Here is a 22,500-nt window from a genome sequence, read left to right on the forward strand (position 1 = left end):
TCAATCATGAGGCATCAAAGCCAAAGGAACTGAATAATATTAAGAAATGCTATAGATGGAAGGAAAGTAATGTTGAAACCTACCAAACAACAACAAATTCAAATCATTCTAGACAACTTCCTGGACAAAACGTTCCACTGTAATAGTGAAGGTGTAAACTTGGCAGTAGAAAACCTAAACAGTATATTTGACCTCTCAGCTTCCCTATCAAATCAAAAAATCTCTAACAGAAAACCAAAGAAAAGTAACAACAGTGATAAATGGTTTGATGAAGAATGCAAAAACCTAAGAAAGAAATTGAGAAACCTATCCAACCAAAAACATAGAGACCCAGAAAACCTGAGCCTACGCCTTCACTATGGTGAATCACTAAAACAATACAGAAATACACTACAGAAAAAGAATGAACAGCATGTCAGAAATCAGCTCAATGTAATTGAGAGAGAGACAGAGAGAGACAGAGAGAGACAGAGAGAGAGAGAGTGAGAGAGAGACAGAGAGAGAGAGAGACAGAGAGACTGAGAGAGGAAGAGAGAGAGAGACAGAGAGAGAGACAGAGACAGAGAGAGACAGAGAGAGAGAGAGAGAGAGAGAGAGAGAGAGAGAGAGAGAGAGACAGAGAGAGAGAGAGAGAGAGAGACAGAGAGAGAGAGAGAGAGAGAGAGAGTGAGAGACAGAGAGAGAGAGAGAGAGAGAGAGAGAGAGAGAGATGAGGTAATGGCGTTTGGTTGGTATTAGTGGGATCCAAAAGACATGAGCTTTTTAAGAACACAAGCTTGAGCTGCGAGCTAGGCAATGGGAGCTGAAGGATGTGGAAATCCACAGTAGCCACGTGTTTAAAGAGCCTGAACAAGAGGAGAAGTGAGGAGGAGAGGAGAGGAGTGATGGCACCGTGACGGGGCCAAGCCTATCTAACACAGCCACAGCTGACATGTCCATCAAATATATAGTCTTCCCCACTATGACATCATGCTAGTCGCTCCCAGGTAATGTCCCTTTACAGCGCTTTCATTTAGTAAACAACAAGGGTATGAGTCCCACCTATTGAAATGAAAGAGAACAGCTTGGTCTCTAAGACACAATCTACAGAGACAGGCATCATGGCTTCTTGGCACAAACATGGTGTACAGGAACAGGTTTCATGGTTTAATGAGAGACATGGTCTACAGGAACAGGTTTCATGGTTTAAAGAGACAGACATGGTCTACAGGAACAGGTTTCATGGTTTAAAGAGAGACATGGTCTACAGGAACAGGTTTCATGGTTTAAAGAGAGACATGGTCTACAGGAACAGGTTTCATGGTTTAATGAGATACATGGTCTACAGGAACAGGTTTCATGGTTTAAAGAGACAGACATGGTCTACAGGAACAGGTTTCATGGTTTAAAGAGAGACATGGTCTACAGGAACAGGTTTCATGGTTTAATGAGAGACATGGTCTACAGGAACAGGTTTCATGGTTTAATGAGAGACATGGTCTACAGGAACAGGTTTCATGGTTTAAAGAGACAGACATGATCTACAGGAACAGGTTTCATGGTTTAATGAGAGACATGGTCTACAGGAACAGGTTTCATGGTTTAATGAGAGACATGATCTACAGGAACAGGTTTCATGGTTTAATGAGAGACATGGTCTACAGGAACAGGTTTCATGGTTTAATGAGAGACATGATCTACAGGAACAGGTTTCATGGTTTAAAGAGAGACATGGTCTACAGGAACAGGTTTCATGGTTTAAAGAGAGACATGGTCTACAGGAACAGGTTTCATGGTTTAAAGAGAGACATGGTCTACAGGAACAGGTTTCATGGTTTAATGAGAGACATGGTCTACAGGAACAGGTTTCATGGTTTAAAGATACAGACATGGTGTACAGGAACAGGTTTAGTGTATTCTTAGACATCTAGAGACCTCTTTGATCATATGAGTTAGTACATCACAGTAATGCCTGAACAACAAGGGTCTCTAATATACGCAGTGCTGCAGGAGATAGAGTGAACTAAGGGAACAAAATAAAACTGAAACTCAATATATGAAAGGGGGCATATTCTAAAAAAGAATGTGGTTGGTTTCTATATATAAAGATATGTTTGCTTTAAATTCTCTGCCTTTCTTTCTACTGTACTGCCGTCTCTGCATAATGATCTCAGACTGGCCACTGCATCGTTGGGTCACAACAACAACAACAACAACAACAACAGAATATGAATGTCCCGAGGCTACCAATCTGACTTCTAAATATTTTGCCTTAATTATTTTGGGATCCTCTCAAATTGGAGAAAGTACAAATGGCAAAAAGCTTCACGTCAGAACTGTGTGTGTGTGTGTGTTTGTGTGTACATGTCAGTAGTAAGTATCCAGAGAATGCTGGGAACAGAAAAGTGGTTTGACTGAGGATAATATTCCAGAGAGCATCTCTCCTGAGACTTACAGTTGAAGTCGGAAGTTTACATACACTTAGGTTGGAGTCATTAAAACTAGTTTTATCAACCACTCCACACATTTCTTGTTAACAAACTATAGTTTTGGCAAGTCGGTTAGGACATCTACTTTGTGCATGACAAGTAATTTTTCCAACAATTGTTTACAGACAGATTATTTCACTTATAATTCACTGTATCACAATTCCAGTGGGTCAGAAGTTTACATACACTAAGTTGACTGTGCCTTTAAACAGCTTGGAAAATTCCAGAAAATGATGTCATGGCTTTAGAAGCTTCTGATAGGCTAATTGACATCATTTGAGTGTACCTGTGGATGTATTTCAAGGCCTACCTTCAAACTCAGTGCCTCTTTGCTTGAGCCAAGACCTCAGAAAAATAATTGTAGACCTCCACAAGTCTGGTTCATCCTTGGGAGCAATTTCCAAACGCCTGAAGGTACCATGTTAATCTGTACAAACAATAGTACGCAAGTATAAACACCATGGGACCACGCAGCCGTTATACCACTCAGGAAGGAGACGCGTTCTGTCTCCTAGAGATGAACGTACTTTGGTGCGAAAAGTGCAAATCAATCCCAGAACAATAGCAAAGGACCATGTGAAGATGCTGGAGGAAACAGGTACAAAAGTATCTATATCCACAGTAAAACGAGTCCTATATCGACATAACCTGAAAGGCCGCTTAGCAAGGAAGAAGCCACTGCTACAAAACCGCCATAAAAAAGCCAGACTATGGTTTGCAACTGCACATGGGGACAAAGATCGTACTTTTTCTAGAAATGTCCTCTGGTCTAATGAAACAAAAATAGAACTGTTTAGCCATAATGACCATCGTTATGTTTGGAGGAAAAAGGGGGAACTTGCAAGCCGAAGAACACCATCCCAAACCATGAAGCACGGGGTTGGCAGCATCATGCTGTGGGGGTGCTTTGCTGCAGGAGGGACTGGTGCACTTCACAAAATAGATGGCATCATGAGGAAGGAAAACTATGTGGATATATTGAAGCAACATCTCAATACATCAGTCAGGAAGTTAAAGCTTGGTCGTAAATGGGTCTTCCAAATGGACAATGACCCCAAGCATACTTCCAAAGTTGTGGCAAAATGGCTTAAGGACAACAAAGTCAAGGTATTGGAGTGGCCATCACAAAACCTGACCTCAATCCTATAGAAATGTTGTGGGCAGAACTGAAAAAGCATGTGCGAGCAAGGAGGCCTACAAACCTGACTCAGTTACACCAGCTCTGTCAGGAGGAATGGGCCAAAATTCACCCAACTTATTGTGGGAAGCTTGTGGAAGGCTACCCAAAACCTTTGACCCAAGTTAAACAATTTAAAGGCAATGCTACCAAATACTAGTTGAGTGTATGTAAACTTCTGACCCACTGAAAATGTGATGAAAGAAATAAAAGCTGAAGTAAATCATTATCTCTACTATTATTCTGACATTTCACATTCTTAAAATAAAAGTGGTGATCCTAACTGACCTAAGACAGGGAATTTTTACTAGGATTAAATGTCAGGAATTGTGAAAAACTGAGTTTAAATGTATTTAGCTAAGGTGTATGTAAACCTCCGACTTCAACTGTATATGGCTTCTGGGTAACAAGAAGTTTCATACGGAGGCACAAGACAGGCTAGGAACACAATTAAATGAGAGGCATTTAAGAGAGACCATGTTTGAGTCTGGTCTGGGAAATCTGTTTAAGCCATTCATGATGATTTGTGAGTGTTTGCCCTTTCTGAGAGTTCAGACTCAATATTATGCTGAACTTGAGAGTATGTTGACAGCCTTTTACTGTTTCAGTTCAACATACAGTAGAGTGCTGTACTGTATATAACGACGATGCAAATGTTCTAAGCCAAGGCAACGTGTGGAATCAAAGCAGAAGCATGATGAAGAGTTAAAGATTAAAATGTCTACAGCGTTACTCACCACCTCTCCAGAGACCAGTGACCAGAAACCAGAGACCAGCGACCAGCGATCAATGACCAGAGACCAAAGAGAGAGCTAAATCCCTTTGGGTATTTTGATATTTACACAAAACATGCGAAAGCAGCCAGGAATCCAGTAATTTCCATTACGTCCACAATGGAGGATTAGAGGAGGAAGGAATTTCTCAATGAGAATAACTAAATTAAATGAATATTAAATGAACTAACAACTGCGGTACAGTAGTTAGGCCATTCAATATTTGACATGTAGTCCTTGGTGTGGTCTAGGGCCACCGTTCTACAGACTGTAAAATAACTGAAAGGTTTTTAGACGCAGTAGCTATTGCAGTGTGATATTATGAGTCGTAGAGATATGGTTGTATTTCAGCAGACCTGAGGTCCTATAGTTGGTGACATGCTTTACACAGGCTCTGTGAATCTGGACGACAGCTGTGACATGAAATAGTTGCTTTGTCACTTTCTCAGGGATGAATGTCTGGGTAAATGTGTCCGACGTCTCTGGCTTGGCTTGACTTGAGTGGATCTCAGACATATTCAGACATACTGTACAGTGTATTTCCATGGGGGGCCTTTAAAGGACCAATGCAGCAGTTTTTATCTCAATATCAAATCATTTCTGGATAACAATTAAGTACCTTCCTGTAATAGTTTAACATAAAAATGGACAAGAATATTTTAGCAAAAAACTATTTTTCAAGCAAGAATGTTGCTAGGACTTTCAGAGTAGACAGAGTTGTGAGGGGAAACAGTAAACCTACACTGGACAAAAATATTTTACTGAGTTACAGTTCATATAAGGAAATTAGTCAATTGAAATAAATAAATTAGGCCCTAATCTATGGATTTTACATGACTGGGAATACAGATATGCATCTGTTGGGCACAGATACCTTAAACAAAAAGGTAGGGGCGTGGATCACAGCGTGACACATCTCCTTCGCATAGAGTTGATCTGGCTGTTGATTGTGGCCTGTGGAATGTTGTCCAACTCCTCTTCAATGGCTGTGTGAAGTTGCTGGATATTGGCGGGAACTGGTACACGCTGTCGTACACATCGATCCAGAGCATCCCAAACATGCTCAATGGGTGACATGTCTGGTGAGTATGCAGGCCATGGAAGAATTGGGACATTTTCAGCTTCCAGGAATTGTGTACAGATCCTGGCGACATGGGGGTTGTGCATTATCATGCTGAAACATGAGGTGATGGCAGCGGATGAATGGCACGACAATGGGCCTCAGGATCTCGTCACAGTATCTCTGTGCATTAAAATTGCCATTGATAAAATGCAATTGTGTTCGTTGTCCATAGCTTATGCCTGCCCATACCATAACCCCACCGTTACCATGGGGCACTCTGTTCACAACATTGACATCAGCAAACCGCTCGCTCACACGACGCCATACACGCTGTCTGCCATCTGCCCGGTACAGTTGAAACCGGGTTTCACCCATGAAGAGCACACTTCTCCAGCGTGCAAGTCGCCATCAAAGGTGAGCGTTGAAGTTCTGAACCTCTCGCTCTACAGAGTTGACCTCCGGGATGTTTTTGAGGAACGAGGTCCCATTTAAATGTCTTTATATACTGAACAGACTTAAGACGCTATTCATCAGATACAGTACAGACCTACTATTATTCAGGGTAAAGTCTTATTCATCAGATACAGTACAGACCTACTATTATTCAGGGGGAAGTCTTATTCATCAGATACAGTACAGACCTACTATTATTCAGGGGGAAGTCTTATTCATCAGATACAGTACAGACCTACTATTATTCAGGGTAAAATCTTATTCATCAGATACAGTCAAGACCTACTATTATTCAGGAGGAAGTTCAGACCTATAGAACATAGAATGTACAGTATTCCTTTATACTTTCTACAGCAGCATTGACATTATGTCCCATCCTTATTCCACCAAGGCCTCTGGAGTCCAATAATCGGGGTGTAAAGGCCTGTTAACCCTCCCGTTGTCCTAGGGTCAAAATGACCCGCCACTGTGTTGAACCAACTTTATTTAATTTTTATATTTTTTGGATCATTTGTGAGAAGGAGGCAGTGATACTTCTGTCTGTCTGTCTGTCTGTACATTGCATTTGAACTTAACACAATTAGTTGGTTACGGATATTCCGTATAATTAAATGACATGGCTGGTTATTCATTTCTCCTTCCTGAACATCCATTGAAGGCTCTACTGTCTGTCACAGATGAATCACTCTGTCTTTCTGCTACATGGTCCAGAGGGAATCACACACTAACCGGCCCAGACGGCATCCCTAGCCGCGTCCTCGGAGCATGTGGCAGGGTCTACAGACAATCACGTACTACAAAAAGAAAACCAGCCACGTCGCCGACACCGACGTCTCGCTTCCAGACAAGCTAAACACCTTCTTCGCCCGCTTTGAGGATAACATAGTGCCACTGACGAGGCCCACTACCAAGGACTGTGGCCTCTCCTTCTCCGTGGCCGACGTGATTAAGACATTTAAGCATGTTAACCCTCGCAAGGCTGCCGGCCCAGACGGCATCCCTAGCCGCGTCCTCAGAGCATGCGCAGACCAGCTGGCTGGAGTGTTTATGGACATATTCAATCTCTCCCTTTCCCAGTCTGCTGTTCCCACACGCTTCAAGATGGCAACCATTGTTCCTGTACCCAAGAAAGCAAAGGTAACTGAACTAAATGACTATCGCCCGTTGCACTCACCTCTGTCGTCATGAAGTGCTTTGAGAGACTAGTCAAGGATCATATCACCTCTACCTTACCTGTCACCCTAGACCCACTTCAATTTGCTTACCGCCCCAATAGATCCACAGACGATGCAATCGCCATCACACTGCACTATCCCATCTGGACAAGAGGAATACATATATAAGAATGCTGTTAATTGACTATAGCTCAGCATTCAACACCATAGTACCCTACAAGCTCATCATTAAGCTCGAGGCCCTGGGTCTGAACCCCGCCCTGTGCAATTGGGTCCTGGACTTCCTGACGGGCCGCCCCCAGGTGGTGAAGGTAGGAAACAACATCTCCACTTCGCTGATCCTCAACACTGGGGCCCCACAAGGGTGCGTGCTCAGCCCCCTCCTGTACTCCTTGTTCACCCATGACTGCGTGGCCTCGCACGCCTCCAATTCAATCATCAAGTTAGCAGACGACACAACAGTAGTAGGCGTGATTACCAACAATGACGAGACAGCCTACAGGGAGGAGGTGAGGGCTCTCGGAGTGTGGTGCCAGGAAAATAACCTCTCACTCAACGTCAACAAAACAAAGGAGATGATTGTGGACTTCAGGAAACAGCAGAGGGTGCACCACCCCTATCCACATCGATGGGACCGCAGTGGAGAAGGTGGAAAGCTTCAAGTTTCTTGGCGTACACATCACTGACAAACTGAAATGGTCCACCCACGCAGACAGTGTGGTGAAGAAGGCGCAACAGAGCCTCTTCAACCTCAGGAGGCTGAATAAATGTGGCTTGGCACCTAAAACCCTCACAAACCTTTACAGATGCACAATTGAGAGCATCCTGTCGGGCTGTATCACCGCCTGGTACGGCAACTGCACCGGCAACTGCACCGCCTGCAACCGCAGGGCTCTCCAGAGGCTGGTGCGGTCTGCCGAACACATTACCGGGGGAAAACTACCCGCCCTCCAAGACACCTTCAGCACCTGATGTCACAGGAATGCCAAAAAGATCATCAAGGACATCAACCACCCGAGCCACTGCCTGTTCACTCCGCTATCATCCAGAAGGCGAGGTCAGTACAGGTGCATCAAAGATGGGACCGAGAGAATGAAAAACAGCTTCTATCTCAAGGCCATCAGACTGTTAAATAGCCACCATTTTTTGCAAATAAATTCATTAAAAATCCTACAATGTGATTTTCTGGATTTTTTTTCCTCAATTTGTCTGTCATAGTTGACGTGTACCTATGATGAAAATTACAGTTCTCTCTCATCTTTTTAAGTGGGAGAACTTGTACAATTGGTGGCTGACTAAATACTTTTTTTCCCCACTGTATATGTTGTGAAATGGTTAGATATCACTGCACTGTCAGAGCTATAAGCACAAGCATTTCGCTACACCCGCAATAACATCTGCTAAACACATGTATGTGACAAATACATTTTGATTTGATTTGATTTGTGCTTATGTTCACCTGACATGATCACTCAGACAGAGGGTACGTCCCAAATGACACCCTTTCCCTATTTACTGCACTACTTTTGCCCAGAGCTCATACCCCTAGGTCTCTGGTCAACAGAAGTGCACTATATAGGTAATGGTTGTCATTTGGGACTCAGTCAGAAGCTGTACATAGCTGGAAACCCAGCATTCAAAGACTGCTTTACTGATCTCTGCTGGAGCGTTACTCCTTTCTACCTCAGATAGTATCTCTTCTCCTCTTACTGAGACCTTACATACATGAAACGCATCCAAGGGGAGAAAAAGTGAGAGGGAGGAGGGAGAGAGAGAGGGGGGGAGTGAGAGAGAGAGGGGGGGAGTGAGAGAGAGAGGAGAGAGAGAGAGAGAGAGAGAGAGGCAGAGAGAGAGAGAGAGAGAGAGAGGGGGAGAGAGAGAGAAAGAGAGAGAGAGGGGGGAGAGAGAGAGAGAAAGAGAGAGAGAGAGAGAGGGGGGAGAGGAGAGAGAGAGAGAGAGAGAGAGAGAGAGAGAGAGAGAGAGAGAGAGAGAGAGAGAGAGAGCGAGAGAGAGAGAGAGAGAGAGAGAGAGAGAGAGAGCGAGAGAGAGAGCGAGAGAGACAGATTCTGTCAGACTTGGGCCCTGACCGTTAACCTCAGTAAGACTATAATAATAATGGCGTTTCAGAAAAGATCTGCTGCTGATGGGTGAGTCAGCCTGTCAGTCCACATCATCAGGCCTCTCTCACCCTTCACTCTCCCTCTCTTCTCTCCCCTCTCATCCCTCTCTCCCCCTCCACTAACAACGTCTCTGTCATGAGTAAGGCCACAGGAATAGGACACAACAGGCCTGGTCATACTGAAACTGATTGCTGTCTGATTACATTTAAGATATGAAGGAAAACAGGAGCCTGACAGCCTACAATTCAAATCCTTGTCAAAATCCTTGGTCTGAGCACTGAAATTCCAGACACTTGCGTCCTGAACCACTCAGGCATCCTTACCCGACGACAGATTCAAGTTGCCCAATTGGAGAAAAACTAACAAACATACTGTACATCTTTAGCTCTTAGGCCATGAACACCAGGGGTTTGGTGTTGAATGAAATGATTTAAACTGACAGCTTCCATTTGCAGCTTAGGTAAAGTGTAAAGTGTACTCGGAAAACAAGTAGAGAGAGAACCATTCACCAGCATAAACCAACCACAATAATGATCCTTTAAAGTCTGAAGAGGGGTGATACAGCTGTCATAAAGGGGATATTAAGGGGTGTGTTTTGGAGGGTTCAGAGGAGAGACATGTCCCAGTTCTCAAACCACAGGAGACTGATAGTCAGAAGGTTCGCTCCAGGAGGTGTGTGTGTGTGTGTGTGTGTGTGTGTGTGTGTGTGTGTATATATATATATATATGTGTCTGTCAGAAGTGTTTCGCTCCAGGGGGGGGGGGGGGGTGTGTGTGTGTGTGTGTGTGTGTGTGTGTGTGTGTGTGTGTGTGTGTGTGTGTGTGTGTGTGTGTGTGTGTGTGTGTGTGTGTGTGTGTGTGTGTGTGTCAGAAGCGTTTCGCTCCAGGAAGGAGGAGTCTGCTGTATCAGGCAGGATGTTACAGGATATTAGGGCGTGGCACACAAACTGGGATATACTCAGGGTTGGCGAGTAACGGATTACATGTAACTGATTACACACAAAATAAAACTAACTGTAATCAGTTGCGTTACCAGCAAAAATATTGTCATCAGATTACAGATACTTTTGAAAAACGATGACATCGATGGTTTGATGGATCGTGGGGAAAACAGCAGGAATAGGCTTTTGTAGGTTACAGTCCAAGCTATGTCTTCCAATGGTGCGACTGCTGTCGGCATCAAAGACTATACGACCAAGTTGAATAAAGGCTTGGAGGTAAGGACGACAGCAGTGATACGGATATCACTTAGACTATTATTGCTATCTACATAGCAATGATGTGAATCACACTGCCGCTCTCTCAGTGATGTGAATCACACTGCCGCACTCTCAGTGATGTGAATCACACTGCCGCTCTCAGTGATGTGAATCACACTGCCGCTCTCTCATTGATGTGAATCACACTTCCTGCTCTCTCAGTGATGTGAATCACACTGCTGCTCTCTCAGTGACGTGAATCACACTGCCGCGCTCTCAGTGACGTGAATCACACTGCCGCTCTCTCAGTGATGTGAATCACACTGCCGCTCTCTCAGTGACGTGAATCACACTGCCGCTCTCTCTGTGACGTGAATCACACTGCCGCTCTCTCAGTGATGTGAATCACACTGCCGCTCTCTCAGTGACGTGAATCACACTGCCGCTCTCTCTGTGACGTGAATCACACTGCCGCTCTCTCTGTGACGTGAATCACACTGCCGCTCTCTCTGTGACGTGAATCACACTGCCGCTCTCTCTGTGACGTGAATCACACTGCCGCTCTCTCAGTGACGTGAATCACACTGCCGCTCTCTCGGTGACGTGAATCACACTGCCGCTCTCTCGGTGATGTGAATCACACTGCCTGCTCTCTCAATTATTCTCACCTTAAGGATTGTGGTTGTTGTGGATGGCTGTTCACAAATGTATAGGTGTGTTTCACCCCAATAACGGTTAAACCTGCCTATCAATCATTGTTTATGCGACCTGTGGACAACCAGTGAAAAATGTGCTCTTGCAACATCTGCATAGTGCGAATCCCAGCCTATGGAATACAAGTTTGAGGGAGTTCCTCCCTTTAAAAGGTCGACTCAGCGATATGACGTAGATGCAGAAAGTAAACAGCATAGTGGGTTAATTTCTGCAACAACCAAGAGCGTTGAAGCGCGATGCTCAACTTCTCTGCTGTTTTGGTCCCCTGGCTACCACACTGTGAACAGCGTGAAGCGAACCTGTACACATGCGCAGACACTGTGTGTGACAGTCTTGCATCTCGCTCATCTCAAGTTCAGTACTTTCTCCGCTACACTGTCCAGAGTGTTCTGCAGTACTGCATCACTGCTAGGTACAACAGTGTCACGGTACAGGCAAAAGCCAGGGTGACAAGTCTGCTGGAAACTGCCCAGAAAACAAGCCCACCAACAAAACCTTTCTGGACAGCTACCACACAAACAGGTTATACTCCTGCCGTCCATGAAGCGCTGCAGACTCCCCCAGTGTAAACTGGTCAGGTCCAAAAACGAATTTGTGCCACACGCACACCGACCCTCATGAACAAATAAGGAGGACGTTGGGGGTATGGGGGTAGACTCATTCACTCGGGAACGGGCAATAGTGAAAAGTGATAAGTGAAATGTAACTAACTGTGTAAAATAATCATGGAATCATGGACAGTGAAACTATAGGGTTGTGCAATAACATTATGTGCAACGCTCAGGGACCTTGGACATTAAAGGGGATGTGTAATATTGAGCGTAGGAGGGACAGCTATGTAATGTGGAAGGGAGGGGTCAGAGTCCTAAAGCTGTCATGCATGTTTTGGTTTTCATGAATATGTATGTCTGATGTTGTGTCTGGCCTTATGCCATGTCTCTCACCTTATCACAGTGCATTTTCTAGTACGTAAAGCAAAATATCTATGAAAATCAGACAATAAAGAAATATCTAATAAAATCTAATCTCAGTATCTGCGGTTTGGCTGAGCCTTCCTTTAATATCCTCCATGGTATTGTACTCTACTCAGGGGATGGATAGGTGGGAGGGGGACTGATAATCAACCTCGGTTGCTGTGTGGGATGGGAAGGGGTGGGAAGAATGCTTTCTGGGAAGGGGGGGGGGGGGGTCCCACCTGCTGCCTGACTGCGTGCACGTGTGTGTGTGTGTGTGTGTGTGTGTGTATGATGCCTGTGTGTGTCCCACTAGCATCATGTCTGTGTTCACACACACACACACACACACACAAACACACACTGTGAGAGGAGGTGTCTTTCAGGTCCACCAGTCACAAGGAGGACAGAGCAATATCTCCGTTAGCAACAAAGCTGGCTCTATTTTCAATTAAACACTGCTGCCTTCCATGGAGGGATTACTGGGCCTTTAACCTAGCCTGACCCGGGAGACACCTTTCTCTCTGCTGCCGTTTGTGGACAGATATAGGGTGCGTCCCAAATGGCACCCTATTTCTTATAGGTGCTGGTCAAAAGTAGTGAACTATGTAGGGAATAGGGTGGCATTTGGGACTCGGACAGGTGGACCCAAGGGAAGTGAGGATTGGAACTAGTAGAGTAGTATTAGGACACCTGTGACTGGGTTCAACCTGGCCCTGGGTTCAACCTGGCCCTGGGTTCCACCTGGCCCTGGGTTCAACCTGTTCAACCTGGCCCTGGGTTCAACCTGGCCCTGGGTTCAACCTGGCCCTGGGTTCAAATACTATCATACCTGGGTTCAACCTGGCCCTGGGTTCAAATACTATCAGACCTGGGTTCAACCTGGCCCTGGGTTCAAATACTATCAGACCTGGGTTCAACCTGGCCCTGGGTTCAAATACTATCAGACCTGGGTTCAACCTGGCCCTGGGTTCAAATACTATTATACCTGGGTTCAACCTGGACCTGGGTTCAAATACTATCATACCTGGGTTCAAATACTATCATACCTGGGTTCAACCTGGCTCTGGGTTCAAATACTATCATACCTGGGTTCAACCTGGCCCTGGGTTCAAATACTATCATACCTGGGTTCAACCTGGCCCTGGGTTCAAATACTATCATACCTGGGTTCAACCTGGCCCTGGGTTCAAATACTATCATACCTGGGTTCAACCTGGCCCTGGGTTCAAATACTATCATACCTGGGTTCAACCTGGCCCTGGGTTCAAATACTAACAGACCTGGGTTCAAATACTATTTGAAATCTTTCAAGAGTTTTGAGCGTTTGCGTTTTTGCGAGTATTCTATTGGTTCCATTGTGCAAGACAAGTTAAATCAAAACCAAATAAAGTACTTGAAAAGATTTCAAATAGTATTTGAACTCATGTTTTTGACTGCAATAGATGAATAACCTGGCCCCTTAGTGACCGTGCGTGAGTGATTATATAGCATGACGCCTCAACAGGAGATAGGATTAGCTACCAATCAGGATCAGGTCAGTGGGACTGTGGCTCAAGCAGCTACTCTGACTCTTAACTGTATGAGTGTTGCACAGCTCCGCTGACCCGCTAACCTTCTTTACACATACTATAGGCTACGTCCTCAAGAGGGTCCGGCATAAGACTGAGGCAGCTAGGTATCATTTATAAGCTAAGGCTTTGTCCCAAATGGCACCCCTATTCCCTATATAGTGCACTACTTTTGCCCAAAAGGCCTAGCTTAACAATAGGGAATATGGTGCCATTTGGGACTCGTTCCAAGCTACTCTGCTTCCTGAACTTCCTGAGTCTGATATGATGAGGAGGAATGGAACCAGGCCTGTTTCTAGATCAGTCAGATCTCATGTGAGACTGACAAGTGTTGATGGTATATATATACTCTTGTAACTATGGCAGCAGCTGTTAGCTGCATTTCAAAAAATGCGATGAATGGAGAGAAGAGGATGAGCGATGAGGTGTTGGTATGTGGATGTATTTTTTATATAAAGGGATAGTTCTATGCATTATGATCGGCACAGCGGCAGCCTCTCAGGTATTACCGCTTACAACAGTACAGTATATCGCATGTATGCCTTAATGTAAATGGCAAGGATATAAATGATATCTTTATCCCAAATGGCACCCTATGGGACTTGGTCAAAAGTAATAGTATAGAGGAAACATATAGGGAATAGGTTCCCATTTAGAACACAGCCATATGGTGACGATGATAGGCTGACAGCGTCAACATCGTAAGAAATCAAATACATGTCAAACTGTGTGGTATAAGGTGTTGTATGTGGGTGTATTTATAAGTAAATTATATGGCTGTTCCATCATGTATCATTTATAATAGGACGAGATGGAATGTGGACGTATTTATAACAGGATGAGATGGAATGTGGATGTATTTATAACAGGATGAGATGGAATGAGGATGTATTTATAACAGGATGAGATGGAATGAGGATGTATTTATAACAGGATGAGATGGAATGTGGATGTATTTATAACAGGATGAGATGGAATGAGGATGTATTTATAATAGGATGAGATGGAATGAGGATGTATTTATAACAGGATGAGATGGAATGAGGATGTATTTATAACAGGATGAGATGGAATGTGGATGTATTTATAACAGGATGAGATGGAATGAGGATGTATTTATAACAGGATGAGATGGAATGAGGATGTATTTATAACAGGATGAGATGGAATGAGGATGTATTTATAACAGGATGAGATGGAATGAGGATGTATTTATAACAGGATGAGGTGTTGGAATGTGGATGTATTTATAAGTATGCTCCACATTGCATTCAGAAAGTATTCAGACCCCTTCCCCTTTTCCACGTTGTTACATTACAGCCTTATTCTAAAATAGATTAAATAAAACGTTAAGTAAAAGGCACATGACAGCCCGGTTGGAGTTTGCCAAAAAACACTTAAAGGACTCTCAGACCATGAGAAACAAGTGTCTTTGGTCTGATGAAGCCACGATTGAACTCTTTGGCCTTAATGCCAAGCGTCACGTCTGGAGGAAACCTGGCACCATCCCTACGGTGAAGCATGGTGGTGGCAGCATCATACTGGGATTGGGAGACAAGTCAGGAATGATGGAAAGATGAACGGAGCAAAGTACAGAGAGATCCTTGATGAAAACCTTCTCCAGAGCACTCAGGACCTCCGATCGGGGTGAAGGTTCACCTTCCAACAGGACAACGAAAAAATTTTTGTTGTACATTTTTTAGTCATTTAGCAGACGCTCTTATCCAGAGCGACTTACAGGAGCAATTAGGGTTAAGTGCCTTGCTCAAGGGCACATCGACATATTGTTCACCTAGTCAGCTCGGGGATTAGAACCAGCGACCTTTCGGTTACTGGCACAACGCTCTTAACCATTAAGCTACCTGCTGACCCTAAGCACAAAGCCAAGACAACGCAGGAGTGGTTTCGGGACAAGTCTCTGAATGTCCTTGAGTTGCCCAGCCAGAGCCAGGACTTGAACCCGATCGAACATCTCTGGAGATACTTGAAAATAGCTGTGCAGCGCGCTCCCCATCCAACCTGACAGAGCTTGAGAGGATCTGCAGAGAAGAATGAGAGAAACTCCCAAAATACAGGTGTGCCAAGCTTGTAGCGTCATACCCAAGAAGACTTGAGGCTGTAATCGCTGCCAAAGGTGCTTTAACAAAGTACTGAGTAAAGAGTCTGAATACTTATGTAAATGTCATATTATTATTATTACTTCTTTTTTTTTTACATTTCTAAAAACCTCTTTTTGCTTTGTCATTGGGGGGAATTGTGTGTAGATTGATGAGGGAAAAAACGATGTAATCAATTTTAGAATAAGGTTGTAAAAGTCAAGGGGTCTGAATACTTTCCGAATGTATTGTATATGCCATAATGTACTGTATATTGGCAAGGATGTGCATTTGGGGGAAAAACTTAAAGAAAAAAAAGATGTGTATTTTGAAGATGAGACGTGTCAGACAAGTTGACAACTTCCACTTGAGCTGAGGCTCAAAATCACATAGCCGCCAGCAATTCCTTTTACGCATACTTTATTTGCCGAGACGACATAGCACAGTGAATAAATGGGAAGGTTTTTTGAACAGACCCTGCGTCCCAAATGTCAACCCTATTCCACATGTAGTGCACTAACTTGGATCACATCCCATATTTCTCTGGTTAAAAGTAGTGCACTATGTACGGAATTGGTTGCCATTTGGGATACAGTCTGTCTATCCCCACTGTAGTTACAGTAATGATCCCTGAATAGAAGGACACATTCCAATGTCTCCATGTCATCATCACTCTCGGCAACACAAAACATTCCATTTTCAACGGCTCTAGTCCTTCACTTCCTGACATAAACCTAACCTAAAGATAATGATATTTATTCGACCTAGACATAAGCACTGTGTAGCTAGAACTCAAGAGTTCATAGTTCAGCCTCGACATAAACACTACCGTTCAAAAGTTTGGGGTCACTTAGAAATGTCCTTGTTTTCGATAGAAAAGCAACAAAAAAATTGTCCATTCAAATAACATCAAATTGATCAGAAATACAGTGTAGACACTGTTAATGTTGTAAAGACTGGTCATGGCTCACATCAACAGCATAATCCCAGAAACCCTAGACCCACTCCAATTTGCATACCGCCCCAACAGATCCACAGATGATGCAATCTCTATCGCACTCCACACTGCCCTTTCCCACCTGGACAAGAGGAACACCTACGTGAGAATGCTATTCATTGACTACAGCTCAGCATTCAACACCATAGTGCCCTCTAAGCTCATCACTAAGCTAAGGATCCTGGGACTAAACACCTCCCTCTGCAACTGGATCCTGGACTTCCTGACGGGCCGCCCCCAGGTGGTAAGGGTAGGTAACAACACATCTGCCACACTGATCCTCAACACGGGGGCCCCTCAGGGGTGCGTGCTCAGTCCCCTCCTGTACTCTCTGTTCACCCATGACTGCATGGCCAGGCACGACTCCAACACCATCATTAAGTTTGCCGACGACACAACAGTGGTAGGCCTGATCACCGACAACGATGAGACAGCCTATAGGGAGGAGGTCAGAGATCTGGCCGTGTGGTGCCAGGACAACAACCTCTCCCTCAACGTGACCAAGACAAAGGAGATGATTGTGGACTACAGGAAAAAAAAGAGGACTGAGCACGCCCCCATTCTCATCGACGGGGCTGTAGTGGAACAGGTTGAGAGCTTCAAGTTCCTTGGTGTCCACATCACCAACAAACTATCATGGTCCAAACACACCAAGACAGTCGTGAAGAGGGCACGACAAAGCCTATTCCCCCTCAGGAGACTAAAAAGATTTGGCATGGGTCCTCAGATCCTCAAAAAATTCTACAGCTGCACCATCGAGAGCATCCTGACTGGTTGCATCACCGCCTGGTATGGCAACTGCTTGGCCTCTGACCGCAAGGCACTACAGAGGGTAGTGCGTACGGCCCAGTACATCACTGGGGCAAAGCTCCCTGCCATCCAGGACCTCTATACCAGGCGGTGTCAGAGGAAGGCCCTCAAAATTGTCAAAGACTCCAGCCACCCTAGTCATAGACTGTTCTCTCTGCTACCGCACGGCAAGCGGTACCGGAGTGCCAAGTCTAGGTCCAAAAGACTTCTCAACAGCTTCTACCCCCAAGCCATAAGACTCCTGAACAGCTAATCATGGCTACCCGGACTATTTGCACTGCCCCCCCACCCCATCCTTTTTACGCTGCTGCTACTCTGTTAAGTATTTATGCATAGTCACTTTAACTCTACCCACATGTACATATTACCTCAACTACCTCAACTAGCCGGTGCCCCCGCACATTGACTATGCAACGGTACCCCCCTGTATATATAGCCTCCCTACTGTCACTTTATTTTACTGTATATATAGCCTCCCTACTGTCACTTTATTTTACTTCTGCTCTTTTTTTCTCAACACTTTTTTGTTGTTGTTTTATTCTTACTTTTTTGTTTAAAATAAATGCACTGTTGGTTAAGGGCTGTAAGTAAGCATTTCACTGTAATGTCTGCACCTGTTGTATTCGGCGCATGTGACCAATAAAATTTGATTTGATTTGATTTGATTTGAAATGGCTATTGTAGCAGGAAACTGTGGATTTTTTTATGGAATATCTACATAGGCGTACAGAGGCCCATTATCAGCAACCATCAGTCCTGTGTTCCAATGGCACATTGTGTTTGCTAATCCAAGTTTATAATTTTAAAAGGCTAATTGATCATTACAAAACCCTTTTGCAATTAAAGAAGCAATACAATTGGCATTCTTGAGACTAGTTGATTATCTGGAGCATCAGCAATTGTTGGTTTGATTACTGAATCAAAATGGCCAGAAACAAATAACTTTCTTCTGAAACTCGTCAGTCTATTCTTGTTCTGAGAAATGAAGGCTATTCCATGCGAGAAAGATCTCATACAACGCTGTGTACTACTCCCTTCACAGAACAGCGCAAACTGGCTCTAACCAGAATAGAAAGAGGAGTGGGAGGCCCCCAGTGCACAACTGTGCAAGAGGACAAATACATTAGAGTGTTCAGTTTGAGAAACAGACGCCTCACAGGTCCTCACCTGACAGCTTCATTAAATAGTACCCGCAAAACACCAGTCTCAACGTCAACAGTGAAGAGGCGACTCCGGGATGCTGACCTTCTAGGCAGAGTTGCAAACAAAAAGCCATATCTCAGACTGGCCCATCTTAATCTTTTATTTTTATTGTCCAGTTTATTGTTCTCTCCTCTTGTCCTCTATGCAGCCTGAAAGAACACGTTCCATGGGACTTAGCTAACTTTAAAAAGTCAAGGCATGGGGTGTACAAAATATGTCTAAGGAGATATGTGAAATATGTTTCCTATTTCCGCCCATGATTGAGAGCGTCCCAAATGGCATTCCCTATATAGTGCACTCCTTTTGTCCAGGGCCTTGCACTAGGTAGGGGATAGGGTGCCATTTGGGACGTAGTCTGAGTGTTTTTCTTTTAGGATATGCAGACCCACTGTCTTGCTGAACAGTACTTCCTTTGTAGTGGGAGAGATACAACATGTTGGGCTTGGAGGTTGACATTCAGAAGGAAAGGAATGCAACAAGCAGCCCAGTCCTAGACAGCTGGCTCCAGTTGAGGCTGAGGGCCAGGGAGAGGAGACAGCTGGCTCCAGGTGAGGCTGAGGGCCAGGGAGAGGAGACAGCTGGGTCCAGGTGAGGCTGAGGGCCAGGGAGAGGAGACAGCTGGGTACAGGTGAGGCTGAGGGCCAGGGAGAGGAAACAGCTGGCTCCAGGTGAGGCTGAGGGCCAGGGAGAGGAGACAGCTGGGTCCAGGTGAGGCTGAGGGCCAGGGAGAGGAGACAGCTGGCTCCAGGTGAGGCTGAGGGCCAGGGAGAGGAGACAGCTGGGTCCAGGTGAGACTGAGGGCATCTCTATCCATCTATGATAACATGTCACTACACTCCCAGACACCAGGCATCATGCATTAAGTGGACACATGTACATAGGAACACACACACATGCACACACACACAAACACACACGTACACACACGAACACACACATAGAAAAACCCCACACGAGCCATGGTGGTGCTATGAGCATAGATAAGTGCTCTCTCACACTATTCTTCATGTCAGCTTCTCTCTGAACAAGCACAGGCAATGAGGGATGCTCAAAATCAGCCTTCACACGTCAGATCCTCTCTCTCTTAGTGGAGGCTGGTGACTCTCACTTTCTCCTCTGCAGTAAAAGGCTGGGTATGAATGACTATAGAGGGGAACTGTGGAGTTTCATGGTATTACCTACCTACAGTGAGGGAAAAAAGGATTTGATCCCCTGCTGATTTTGTACGTTTGCCCACTGACAAAGACATGATCAGTCTATAATTTTAATGGTAGGTTTATTTGAACAGTGAGAGACAGAATAACAACAAAAAAATCCAGAAAAACGCATGTAAAAAATGTTATGAATTGATTTGCATTTTTAAAGAGGGAAATAAGTATTTGACCCCCTCTCAATCAGATTCCAAACTCTCCACCATGGCCAAGACCAAAGAGCTCTCCAAGGATGTCAGGGCCAAGATTGTAGACCTACACAAGGCTGGAATGGGCTACAAGACCATCGCCAAGCAGCTTGGTGAGAAGGTGACAACAGTTGGTGCGATTATTCGCAAATGGAAGAAACACAAAATAACTGTCAATCTCCCTCGGCCTGGGGCTCCATGCAAGATCTCACCTTGTGGAGTTGCAATGATCATGAGAACGGTGAGGAATCAGCTCAGAACTACACGGGAGGATCTTGTCAATGATCTCAAGGCAGCTGGGACCATAGTCACCAAGAAAACAATTGGTAACACACTACGCCGTGAAGGACTGAAATCCTGCAGCACCCGCAAGGTCCCCCTGCTCAAGAAAGCACATATACAGGCCAGTCTGAAGTTTGCCAATGAACATCTGAATGATTCAGAGGAGAACTGGGTGAAAGTGTTGTGGCCAGATGAGACCAAAATCGAGCTCTTTGGCATCAACTCAACTCACCGTGTTTGGAAGAGGAGGAATGCTGCCTATGACTCCAAGAACACCATCCCCACAGTCAAACATGGAGGTGGAAACATTATGCTTTGGGGGTGTTTTTCTGCTAAGGGGACAGGACAACTTCACCGCATCAAAGGGACGATGGACGGGGCCATGTACCGTCAAATCTTGGGGAGAACCTCCTTCCCTCAGCCAGGGCATTGAAAATGGGTCGTGGATGGAGGAGTGGCTCAAGAAGAAACTCATTAAGGTCCTGGAGTGGCCTAGCCAGTCTCCAGACCTTAATCCCATAGAAAATATGTGGAGGGAGCTGAAGGTTCGAGTTGCCAAACGTCAGCCTCGAAACCTTAATGACTTGGAGAAGATCTGCAAAGAGGAGTGGGACAAAATCCCTCCTGAGATGTGTGCAAACCTGGTGGCCAACTACAAGAAACGTCTGACCTCTGTGATTGCCAACAAGGGTTTTGCCACCAAGTACTAAGTCATGTTTTGCAGAGGGGTCAAATACTTATTTCCCTCATTAAATTGCAAATAAATGTATAACATTTTTTGACATGCGTTTTTCTGGATTTTGTTTTTGTTATTCTGTCTCTCACTGTTCAAATAAACCTACCATTAAAATTATAGACTGATCATGTCTTTGTCAGTGGGCAAACGTACAAAATCAGCAGGGGATCAAATACTATTTTCCCCCTCACTGTACAACAAGATACTCTGGATGTATCCCAAATGGCACCCTAATCCCTTTATAGTGCACTACTTTTGACCAGAGCCCATAGGAAAGGCAGAGATCAAAGTGTAATAACTACTTGACTGTGCCAACCTGACACCTTGCAGTTTCCTTCTCAAATAGCTGGAATAAAAGCAGTGCTTAATAAACAGTTTGGCCTTGCCGCCTTGCCTTAGAATCAGACAGTAAATACAGGAGGAGGAGGAGGAGGAGGAGGAGGAGAGGAGGGTAGAAGAGGGTAGAGAAGGGGAGAGGAGAGGAGAGGAGAGGAGAGGAGAGGAGAGGAGAGGAGAGGAGAGGAGAGGAGAGGAGAGGAGAGGAGAGGAGAGGAGAGGAGAGGAGAGGAGAGGAGAAGGAGAAGGAGAAGGAGAAGGAGAAGGAGGAGAAGGAGAAGGAGAAGGAGAAGGAGAGGAGGAAAGGAGAGGAGGAAAGGAGAGGAGGAAAGGAGTCAGCATGGGCTGGCTGAGACCTGTACATATTACAGGGAGAGGAGAGGGAGACGGTTTCCTTAAGGAGCTTACTGACAGAGAGATGGAGAGAGAGGAAGGATCGGGCGGGCATATCAACAGTGACTACTGCTGCAACCAGCAAAAGTCCAAAATAGGAAATTAATCCTTTAATCGCAAACTTTTTTTCCCTATTTCCTATTTGGCTGCATGTAAAACAGTGTGTATAACCCCAGTGCATCACTGAGAGCTGTCAGACTGTTGAAGACAGCATCACCCCCCCCATCGCTCCGAGTAATGTCTGACTTACTGTAGAGTCCCTCATTAGATCAATGGAAGAGCAGTAAACAGATGCATGCACTGTGTGCCACTGCGAAGCAACAACCAACACTATTTATAAATGGCTTATTTCAAGTAGTGCTTTGTGGTCGAGTCGAGTGTTACTGCACAGACACATCCTTGATGAGGCTTTAACAAAGACCTCAGCTCATTAGCAGCTTGATACTGAATGATGAACAGAGATGAACTCAGCCTCTCAAAGCACACAGAGATGAACTCAGCCTCTCAAAGCACACAGATATCTATGCTGCAATAGTCTATGTGCCGGGGGACTAGGGTCAGTCTGTTATATCTGGTGTTATT

General features: G+C 44.9%; 1 protein-coding gene across 1 annotated transcript in view; it reads right to left on the reverse strand.

Moving 5' to 3' along the window:
• The window catches only part of LOC311107275 (annexin A6-like), a 96,072-nt gene that overhangs the window by 23,890 nt on the left and 49,682 nt on the right, over positions 1 to 22,500 (reverse strand). The window lies entirely within an intron of this gene.

The sequence above is a fragment of the Coregonus lavaretus genome, assembly GCF_964263955.1.
Source record: "Coregonus lavaretus genome assembly, chromosome: 32".
NCBI classification, from domain to species: Eukaryota; Metazoa; Chordata; class Actinopteri; order Salmoniformes; family Salmonidae; genus Coregonus; species Coregonus lavaretus.